Genomic DNA, 7,293 nt, shown 5'->3' with positions numbered 1-7,293 from the left:
CACATTCTGTGTTCACTAGCTTCTGTTCAAATGTGCAAAATAAATTTGACTCTAAAATCATCAGAGTCAGAAGTAATCATGGTGGCGAATTTGAAAACAAACTTTTTGAAGAACGTTTTGACTCAAATGGAATATCCCATGATTTCTCATGTCCTAGAACTCAACAAAGAAAAAGGAGTTGTAGAAAGGAAGAATAGGACTCTCCAAGAAATGGCCAAAACCATGATCAATGAAACAAATATGGCTAAGCACTACTGGGCTGAAGTTGTGAATACATCGTGTTACATACATAATAGAGTCTCTATCATACCTATTCTGGAGAAGACTCCTTATGAACTGTGTAAGGGAAGAAAACCCAACATTTCTTATTTTCATCCTTTTGGATGTTCTTGTTTTATTCTAAATACTAAAGATAATCTAAACAAGTTTGACTATAAGGCACAAAAATGTATTATGTTGGGATACTCATAACATTCTAAAGTATATAGAGTATACAATACTAAAACACAAATTGTGGAAGAATCAATATTGTTAGAACAAGATTTTGTGTCTATAATTCATCTCTAAAGTTTTGATGATAACAAAGGATGAAACAAAATGGTACCCTAACAAATTTAACTAAGTGTTCATGACTCTAATAGTAAATGGATCAGATAGACAACATCTGACATCACACAAGTCTAGAATAGCTTATTTAGAGTAAAATAAAGTAGGCGCTCTGACTCTGTAGACAATAGTGCTCACAACGCCTGAAGGTTGAAAACTCAGATACTCTGAATCTGAAGAATTCCATACAGTTACTCTGTTGATTTCTACATATGAAGAAGGTTCTACAGAAGACATATCAAGAACTTCTGAAGAAAATCAATTTTGAGCAACTATCTGAAGAATACATGTTGAACAAGAAGATCTAGATTCCACGCACTCTAATTCAAGTCAAGAAGATTAACCACAAGACTTAATAACGAAGTATTCCATAGTTAGTATGAATCTTTACTTGGAAAAGAGTAAACACTCTCCAAATTGCTATGGAAAGGACAACGAACTTAATGTCAATTAATTTCCATCATTGACAAAATACTACATTAATGCCTCAGCCAACGGTCTCATATTCAAAGCATTATATAAAGGCAGAATCATCATCATACCAAACACGAAGCGATCAACAAGAAGACTGCAAATTCAATTCTCTATTTTTCATTCTTCTTCAAATCTGTTCACATGAGTTGTCGCTCTAAGTGTGAATTCTTATTGTGTTAAAATTGTTTATATAGAAGCATTAAACACTCTTTGTATTTCTCAAATTGTTGTTGAATATTTCCTAAAGTGACTTGTGAAGTCTGTAGACTTGAGAGGGCTAAGAGATATTTGTTCTCTTAGACGATTTTGTTGTAATATTTCTAGATTATTGGATAAGTCCGTGTTCAAGGCGAAATCACCTTGGCTGGGTGAACTGGAGTAGCTTCGAATTTCAAGCTAACGAAGATAAACTTCTGTGTTTATTGCTTTATCTTTCGTGTGTGTTTTGGTTGCAAAAGTTTTTATTACCTATGAAAACAATTCAAATCCCCCTTACTTGTTTTTCTCTACCTTCAATTGGTATCAGAGCTTCGGCTCTGTTTTTGATTTTCAAATCAAACACTTAACAATGTAGAGAAGATCCAGCGTGAGAAAAACATAATGGCTAACACCAATGAAAGAGACAGCTACAATGCCCAAACCTTCAGTGTCTGATGGAGAAAAGTTTGATTATTGGAAAGAAAAAATTAAAAGTGTTTTTCTAGGTTATAACGTTGACCTGTGCGACATAGTTACAATTGACTATGTACCACCTGTATCTGATGCTGGTATTGCTATTGCCAGAAATAAAATGACTGATGATTAGAAGCGTGATTTCAAAAATCACCACAAAGCAAGAACAATACTGTTGAATGCCATATCCTACAATGAATATGAAAAGATCACTAACAGGGAAACTACTAAAGAAATACTTGAAGCCTTAAAGATGACCCATGAAGGCACCTCTCGAGTCAAGGAGACAAAGGCTCTGGCTCTAATTCAAAAATATGAAGCATTCAAGATGGAGGATGATGAAGTTGTAGAGGTAATGTTTTCTAGATTTCAAATTTTAATTACAGGACTCAAGGTTCTGGACAAGGGCTACACAACTACAGATCATGTCAAAAAGATTGTCAGAAGCTTGCCAAAGAAGTGGAGACCTATGGTCATTGCATTGAAGCTATCAAAATATCTGAACAACATAAGTCTGGAAGAACTTGTCAGCTCCCTCAGGAGTCATGAGATAGAACTAGAGGAAGACGAGCCCCAAAAGAAAAGCAAATCCGTGGCTCTGAAGTCTAAATCTGAATAACGCAAGCCAGAAAGGAATAAAGCTCTCCAAGATGAAGAAGAAGACAATGACGACTCTGAAAAGGATGATTCTGATGATGAAGAAGAGCTATCTCTTCTAACTAGAAGAGTCAAACAACTTTGTAGGGAAAGGAATAATAACTTCAGAAGACCAAGACAGCGGGTAGAATGCCCATAATCAATTTCTAGAAGTAAACCAAACAAAGAGGTAACATGCTATGAATGTAAAGAACCAGGACACTATAGAAAAGAATGTCCAAAGCTCAAGAAAGACAGTTCCATAAAAGAAGGATTCAAGAAAAACCCCTTCAAAACTAAGAAGGGACACATGGCTACCTGAGATGAATCTGAATCTGATGCCTCAGAATCAGACTCTGAAGAGGAACAGACAAATGTGGCATTCATGGCTACCACATCGGAAAGCACATTTGAAAGTGAATCCGATCCTGAAGAGGTATTTTCTAATCTCTCTCGCTCTGAACTTGAATCTTGCTTATCTGAATCTCTAAGCTCCTATCATAAGCTTCGACAAAAATTCAAGGCTTTAAAGAAAGTCCTTGAAGAAACTGTTGAGGAATGTGATAAGCTTGAGATGGAAGTTTTTGAATTAAAAGGCAACATTTTTGTTTTGAAAAGAGAAAAGGAATTTTCAACTAAAAAGTGTTTAAAACTTGAAGAAGCTTTATCTCAATCCCCACAAACTTCTAACACAATCATATACAAATATGAAAAAGCGTTTCAAAAATTTCTGAAAAATGGGCTAGAAAGAACCATAATGGCTTCTATGATTTATGGAGTTAGTCAGAATAAGAAAAGAGGAATAGGATATGATTCTGATGAAGATGAGAAAATACCTTCTACAGATGATAAACCTAAATCCCCTTTTTCTTATCACTACACACATGCACAAACACAAATTTTTACTAAAGCCAAAAAAACCAAAGTCTTCAAAAACTCTAGGAGAACTAATCACAAAGGACCCAAAAGATTATGGGTACCAAAAGATAAAACAGTCTATGTTGCAGATATCCTATGCAGCAGAGTTAAGACACCAATCATGGTACCTGGACTCTGGATGCTCACGACACATGACGGGAAGAAAGCATATGTTCCAAAGCCTGGAACTTAAAGATGTTGGCTTCGTAGGTTTTTGCGGAAATCAGAAAGGAAGAATCAGAGGCTCCGGAAAAATTGGTAATGGATCTCTTCCCTCTATATATGATGTTCTTTATGTAGAAGGATTAATACATAACCTGTTATCCACAAGTCAATTAAGTGATAGCGATTATGATATAATCTTCAATCAAAAAACATACAAGGCAATTAATCAGAACAATGGGACAGTTCTTTTCACTGGCAAGAGGAAGAACAACATTTACAAAATTAATCTTTAAGATTTAAAAGATCAAAATGTAAAATGTTTAATGTCTATAGATGAAGAGTAATGGGTGTGGCATAGACGCTTGGGTCACATTAGCATGAGGAGGATTTCTCAGCTAAATAAACTCGAGTTAGTCAGAGGTTTACCTAAACTGAAGTTTTCTTTAGATGCTCTTTGTGAAGCATGCTAGAAAGGAAAATTTTCTAAAACATCCTTCAAAAATAAAAGTGTTGTTTCTATCTCTATGCCTCTGGACTTTCTTCACATTGACTTGTTTAGACCTGTTAAAACAACTTCAGTCAATGGTAAGAAGTATGGACTAGTAATTGTTGATGATTATAGTCGCTGGACATGGGTAAAATTCTTAAAGCACAAGAATAAGTCACATTCTGTGTTCACTAGCTTCTGTTCAAAAGTGCAAAATAAATTTGACTCTAAAATCATCAGAGTCAGAAGTGATCATGATGGCGAATTTGAAAACAAACTTTTAGAAGAACTTTTTAATTCAAATGGAATATCCCATGATTTCTCATGTTCTAGAGCTCCACAATAAAATGGAGTTGTAGAAAGGAAGAATATGACTCTCCAAGAAATGGCTAAAACCATGATCAATGAAACAAATATGGCTAAGCACTTCTGGGCTGAAGCTGTGAATACAACGTGTTACACGTATAATAGAATCTCTATCATACCTATTATGGAGAAGACTCGTTATGAACTGTGCAAGGGAAGAAAACCCTGTAAGAACAAAATTAGTTCTGCAATAGAATTCCAGGATTTTGATGATATGAAAGGTGAAACCAAAAATGGCATCCTAACAAAAATTCTCTAAGTGTGCAGGACTCTGAACAGCAACAAAATAATCTGATCGTTTTATCAGATACAAACTCTGATCAGATACAAAATACTAGAAGACTAGAAGCATCTGAAGAAGAAGTTCGCTCTAGAAGTTCTGACTCTGAGCAAAACAAGACAGTAGAAAGATCCAGAAGCTCTAAACATCCACTGGACTTAGTTCTGATGATCTAGAAGACCAGTACTCTTAGAAGCTCTGATGTAACCTCAGCGCAATCTCCTTCTGACACAAAAACTCCGAGATAACAAAGACTCTGATGAAGATTCTCCAAATCCAGAAGGAGTAACGGAAAGAATTTCTTCAAATGGAAAGGAAGTATTTTTAGAAAGAAATTATTCAGGGAGACAAATTGGTTATGGCATGAAACACAGAAGTAACGACATTGAATGCTCATCAAAGGCCACTATATAAAGGACATCCTACCTCAGTGAGAGACACACAACAACGCACAGAAAATCCTTTACATTCTCTCTTAAAGCTTTTCACGAGTTACTGCTCATACGTGAAAACACTTGCTTGATTATTCTGCTGTAATATTCGCTTACTCTTAGAAGCACTCTCTATTACATATTTATTTTGCTAAATTGCTTTTGTTCCTCAAGTGACTATGCGTAGTCTGTATACTTGGGAGGACTAAGAGATCACTCTCTTAGACGTTTGGTTGTATTAATCTTTCAAGATTAGTGGATTAAGTCCTTTTTGAATGAGAAATCACCTTGGCCGGGTGGACTGGAGTAGCTTTGTGTTATAAGCGAGTCAGTATAAAATTCTGTGTGTTCTTACTTTTGAAAAAGCTTTTATTTTCTAAAACAATTCAAACCCCCCTTTCTTGTTTTTCTCACCTTCAGTTGGTATCAGAGCTCCGGCTCTGTTATTGATTTTCTAATCAAACACTTAACAGTGTAGAAAGATCCATATCGATAAAAACTATGGCCAACACCAATGAAAGAGACAGTTACAACGCTAAGCCTCCAATCTTTGATGGAGAGAAATTCGATTACTGGAAATATAGAATTGAAAGTTTCTTTCTGGGCTATGATGCTGATCTCTGGGACATTGTCACAGTTGGATACAAACCTCCTGTAACAGATGATGGAGTTGCCGTTCCCAGAAGTAAAATGACAGATGATCAGAAGCGCGAATTCAAGAATCATCACAAAGCCAGAACGATACTTCTTAATGCCATATCCTACAATGAGTATGAAAAAATCACCAACAGGGAAACAATTAAAGATATACTCGACTCCCTGAGGATGACTTATGAAGGAAACTCTTAGGTCAAAGAAACAAATGCTCTGGCTCTAATCCAAAAATATGAAGCCTTTAAAATGGAGGATGATGAAGCTGTAGAGGTAATGTTTTCTAGATTCCAAACTCTTATTGCAGGTCTCAAAGTGCTAGACAAAGGATACACAACTGCAGCCCATGTCAAAAAGATAGTCAGAAGCTTGCCAAAGAAGTGGAGACCCATGGTCACAGCCTTAAAGCTATCAAAGGATCTGAACAACATCAGCCTTGAAGAGCTTGTCAGTTCACTCAGAAGTCATGAGATAGAACTGGAGGAAGATGAGCCTCAGAAGAAGATTAAATCTGTAGCGTTAAAGTCCAGATCTGAAAGGCGCAAGTCTGACAGAAACAAAGCCTTCCAGGCCGAAACAGAAGACGCTGATGACTCTGAGCAAGAAGATTCTGACGATGAGGAAGAATTATCCCTTCTGACCAGAAGAGTAAAACAACTCTGAAGAAAGAGGAATAGTAACTTCAGGAGACCAAGACCCAGAGGGGACCGATCAGAATCAACCTCAAAAGGTAAATCTAAGAAAGATGTTACTTGTCATGAATGTAAAGAAACAGGTCACTACAGAAACGAATGTCCCAAGTTAAAGGAAGCCAGTTCCAGAAAAGAGAGCTTCAAGAAAAATTCCCTCATAACCAAAAAGGGACTGATGGCTACCTGGGACGACAGTGAACCTGACTCATCAGAATCAGACTCTATTGAACAAGCTAATGTGGCACTCATGGCTACCACATCCAAGAATACGTCAGATGAAGAATCTGAATCAAAAGAGGTATTTTCTGAACTGTCTCTATCTGACCTAGAATCATGTTTGTCTGAAACTCTAAGCTTATATCAGAAACTCAAACAAAAATTTAAAGCTATAAAAGGTGTTCTTGAAGAAACATTAGAAGAATGTGGAAAACTTGAGATAACAATTTTAGAACTAAATGATGAAAACAGATCTTTGACATTACAAAGAGATGCAACAAAGAAAAATTGCTCAAAACTTGAAGAAGCGTTATCTCAAGCTCCACAAACTTCAGACACAATAATTTATAAATATGAAAAATCTTTTCAAAAGTTTCTGAAAAATGGGATAGAGAGGAGCAGAATGGCATCCATGATTTATGGAGTCAGTCAGAACAATAGAAGAGGAATTGGGTATGATCCTAGTGAAGATAAAACTTCTATTAATGACCAACCTAAATCTCCATTTTCATATCACTCTACACATACACAAGCACAACAATTTAATAATGCTAGAAAACCCAAAGTTTTAAGAAACTCTGGGAAAACTAATCACAAAGGACCCAAAAGACACTGGGTACCAAAGGATAAGATTGTTTATGTTGCATATGTCTTATGCAGCAGAGTTAAAACACCACTCATGGTAGCTGGACTCTGGAT

The sequence above is a fragment of the Lathyrus oleraceus genome, chromosome 7, assembly GCF_024323335.1.
Source record: "Lathyrus oleraceus cultivar Zhongwan6 chromosome 7, CAAS_Psat_ZW6_1.0, whole genome shotgun sequence".
Taxonomy (NCBI): Eukaryota; Viridiplantae; Streptophyta; class Magnoliopsida; order Fabales; family Fabaceae; genus Lathyrus; species Lathyrus oleraceus.
The sequence above is the reverse complement of the archived record's forward strand: the minus strand, read 5'-3'. Positions refer to the sequence as shown.